Raw genomic sequence first — 4665 nt, 5'->3', positions numbered from 1 at the left:
ATCCAATTGGCCTAGTAAAGCAAAAAGCTTAGTGTTGTAATATTGTATATGCATTGGCTTTCATACCTTTCTTTAACCCAACTCTATTTCTTATAAGATTATGTATTCAAAATGAATTTCCTTTGGGATTTTCAGGAGAGCACCAAGCAGCCATGCAGGGCAGCGCAGGAATCGGGGGTCGACCTCAGACGTTAGAGCTAGTTGTAGTAGTGCCATATGGGCATCTTGGGCAGGGCTGCCCAACCACCTTATTGCTTGGTCTTCTGTGTGTACGTCAGTTATTCTAGTCGTGTTATCTTCGTCAGATAACGGCTGGGTAAATTTTCTACCTCTTGCTCCTTTACCTACTTAGAAATAAAGGTATGTTGTCATGATTTCATGTTTACGGTCTTATTTTCTGTGAAACTGCGCATTAGTTGTGCACAACATGCAGGAGCAAAATTTCAGTCGTATTTTAAATTTGGTAATTACTAACCTATTAACTAATCTAAAATAAGGTGTCGAATCCTCACTTGATCTAGAGCACTATAAATCATAAGGCGATTTCTATTTCTTTAAGTGAAAAACTTTTCTAATACTTCGCGTGGAATTATTCTTCAGTGTAAGCTTTATTCCAAGTAATCATTGTTATTTGATTATACTTATGGGATTTCTTTTTTATTAATAATTTAAGATCCTGTTCGATCAATAATAATGTATTAGCGTACAGTTTTTGGAAATCCAGATTTGGCAAGCTAGGTATGTCAAATATATCTTAAGTTCGGCTGGTGAGATTAATTTTTTAAATTTGAATGCCAGGAATCTATTCTGAAAATAAAAATAAGAGTAAAAAATGAAAATTCCATGCTCGAATAGAGGATTGATACACTTGAGCTTTCCTTTATCTATAGTAGATAACTATGTAGTTACCTGATTTTAACTAGGCATCCATATTTACATTTATGCGTGAATATTGCACTCTGAAACAGAAAATTTCGACAATAGAATACGATAGAATAAAAGGGTAACTTTATCCCATTTGAAGAGCAATCAGTTCCAGCCCTCGTGCAAACCGTCATTGGCAAATATTACATTCAGCTCTATTGTCGACTCGTATTCTTTCAAAATCCTGTAGCGTCTACTCATAGACTTGTTTGAGTTTATTCATTATACTTTCACCTTTCGCTATTACGATAAATTGAGTCTTAGGCCAAGTAAAATAATAGATAAAATAAATGTTAAGCAACCATTTTTAATCGTATTTATTTATTAAATTTTGACTTACCTCAACATTGCTTAGGCCTTAGGTCATATACAATTTCAGACAAATTAGAGCTGACATCACACACGTGAATAAAAGATTCGGAGAGTAAGGGAATACATCAGATTTAGTATAACACAACATAAAAAAGGAATCTTACTTATTTTGATATTTATCTCTACCCGTTTAACAATTTTAAATAATTTATGATTTATAAAAAGAATACTTTACTCTAATACATTCAGTACAAAAAGTTGATTTTATCATAATCATGTTACGGGAATGCTAATATGAAATTGGTTTGATAAGCAGTCCATTCTACTTAAACGAATAAAAAGAGGGTTGGTGAAGTATTTCAATGCTGATGCAAAGACTGACGAACAGAGAAATAAGGAACTTCACTCTATTCCTTTCTCTATCAAAAAGCACATTATAAAAATCCTTTGTGGTCAAAATGTTTTCTAATAAAAAAGTAGAGCCATAATAGTAGATGTAGATTATTATAGTTTGAGAACATCCAATTGTTGAAGGATATCAGGAGGACTGGAAGTGATCAGTAAATTAGATTGGTTTGCAGGATTTGTTCCTTTGCTAAAAATTTTTCTTGTTAAGAATCCTTGCTAAACATTGTGATGCGAAACTTCAATAGATTATTTCATCAAATATGTCTAAATTTATCAAAATCATCTAGACAATCACAAATACAATCAACAAAGAAACTTAGATGGAAAGAGAACTGCATACTCTTATTATTATTATTATTATTATTATTATTATTATTATTATTATTATTATTATTATTGTTGTTGTTGTTGTTGTTGTTGTTGTTGTTGTTGCTATTGTTGTTACAGGGATCAAATTTGTATTGATGATATTGTAAATGTTACTGCATTACACATCTTTGAAACCTTTGGGATAATTTCTATTCTCAGAAGCCTTGATTGTTGAGCCTGGGAAATTGCCTCATTGGATAGATTCATGACAGTCGGAAAACTTTATGTCTTATTGATATAGAATTCATTGATAATAGTGCTAAATCTGTTTCATGAAAAATATGTTTTTCATAGAAACGGAAAAACTGTTTATAGAAATTACAAAGATAAGTTTCAACAAAGCACCATTTACTTAAGACTTCAACTTCAGTGTATTTATATTTGCAATATATAGTTATGCCACAGTGTATTAAAACTAAACCCTTCTCATAATTTTTTTTGTAAAACACAACCTTTTGTGTGTTCTCTGTTCTAGTTTCAAAATGCATTTTTTTCCGTAATCTCTACCCACGAATTTTATTTTATAATTACAGCGGAAGGTTTCATTTCCTTTATGTCACTTAAAAAGAAAAAAAAATGAGACATTACACAGGATTTTGCATAAGGCCACCAATATATGAGGTAAAGGACAGTTTCGAAGACAAGTATTTATGATACAATTCTTTATTGATGTAGACTGAAGTAATTCAGATATATTTCAGAGAATGGCTTTTTTATTAAAATGAAGGAAGATAAGGACTTCAATTTAATTCTAAATTAAGTAAGGACTTAGGAAATCATCATTCTCTCCTTGGATGTTTAGCAACTATTTGTCGAAAACTGCTTAGAACAAGTGTTTATAATATTTCGTTTCGTTCTAGCAACACTATGCACTATTATTCAACCATTCTCTAGAACATAAAAACAAATGTTGCAGTAGGCCTATTTATATGTTCTTGTATATTTTGTAAACCCAACCAATTGCATATTGAGATCCCTGTGGAATTTGATGCTTGTAAAAAACCGGATATCCTTATTTCATAGTACACAAATATCCTTCCAAATCACAAGGTATATTTCATGAAAGCAAAAATGCAATTTTAAATGAAGATAATGAGAACAATAAAAATTATCGTTTATCAATGAATCAGGAGGACTTCATAAAATGTTGACTAACATCGGATGTAAGTTTGTTTTTGTGTATAATTCCAGCACTTCCGAAAATTAGTGTTTTTCTGGAAAATAAATTATGCCTTACAAAAGTTGTAATAAGTCCCAGGTATGGGAGCCAGAAGGGTTTCATAAACGAGAGTAGAGGGACATAAAAGAGCCATTACTCAAAATGGTCAGAGGGGAATAGTTGTAACAAATTGCTGGTGGGAAAATCATCGAAAGTAGTTTAAAAAAATCAAAATGAATTGCAAATGTAAAGGCAAGACAAATAGGAAATAATTAAAAGGCCTCCATACTACTTTATGGCATATTTTTTCTTATGAATTACGTTAATAAAATTGAATGTTATATAGATTTCAGGATCCATCAGTATTGTTCTCGAATTTCCTTAAATTAAATCGGACCGAAAAGGACAAAGGCAAAGGTAATATAGGTTAAAAAAAAATGTGAATGCCTCCAAATCATACGGGTTATTATTATTATTATTATTATTATTATTATTATTATTATTATTATTATTATTATTATTATTATATGGTTTCTGATAATTCACGTTTTATATTTCAGAATATTTATGTAAATACGACCTACGGGGACCAATGAAGAGAAGTGATATGAGAAAGGAAATTGGTGCTTCTATGAAAGGTGAGAAAGAAAATGGAATTCTAGGCATATCAAATGATCCCCGACCTCAATTGCTCGTAGTTCATAAACCACTTGCCGTTCATTGCCAATAGTTAAGGTCATATGTGATTCTCTCAGCATTTGTGAAAATTAGTAATGATGAGTATTTAATATATTGAGTCTTCTTTTTGAAGATGCCTGTTAGATTTCTTTGTTTCAAAATCCAGAAAATCAATTATTTGAAGTGCTACAAGATTGAGTTTTTAGGTCTTCAACTTAAATAGATTAAAGTGTAATAATGACTTCAGTCGAAGGGGCAATAGAATTAAACAATAAAAGTAAAAACTTAAATAATACCAATGGCTTAAAAGAACATAATTTCATTATACATCCAAAGAAGATATAAGCTTGAAAAAAAAAAAATCAGTTAGTGCAACAAAGCGGCATTAAGCAGGTTCCACTTTGCATATTCAAACATAATCAAAATTACATACTCAATCTACACTTTCCTGTGGTGAATCATGAGAAATTCCTTAAGTATCGTATCCAATTAAAAAAATACATAAGACGCTTATGTGCTGCTACAGGCAGAGCGCGGGTCCAAATCATACAAGTGGTTTCGATCAAAAGATTAATACACAACCTAATTTTATCAAAAACCATTTACGGCAAAGTTTAGGGTGAGTAGTAAGACAGATAGACAAAATAGCGATTATATAAAGTTCTTGACAATTTCTTTCTTTAAATCAATTGAGACTTGAAATTGGTACCATACTTAGACTGTTATATGAACACTTGAGTACCATAAGCAATTCAAACTCAAAAATGGTACTACATTAACACTAAGGTAATTCAACAGCAATAATGGTACAGTAC

The 4665-nt window shown here is 31.0% G+C and overlaps 1 pseudogene; it reads left to right on the top strand.

Annotated features, from left to right (window-relative positions):
• LOC137639009 (zwei Ig domain protein zig-8-like) overlaps positions 1–354 on the top strand; it is a 23463-nt pseudogene extending 23109 nt beyond the window's left edge.
• The last annotated feature ends 4311 nt before the right edge of the window (positions 355–4665 follow it).

This window comes from Palaemon carinicauda, chromosome 4 (assembly GCF_036898095.1).
Source record: "Palaemon carinicauda isolate YSFRI2023 chromosome 4, ASM3689809v2, whole genome shotgun sequence".
In the NCBI taxonomy this organism is placed as follows: domain Eukaryota; kingdom Metazoa; phylum Arthropoda; class Malacostraca; order Decapoda; family Palaemonidae; genus Palaemon; species Palaemon carinicauda.
This window is presented reverse-complemented; position numbering and strand designations above follow the sequence as displayed.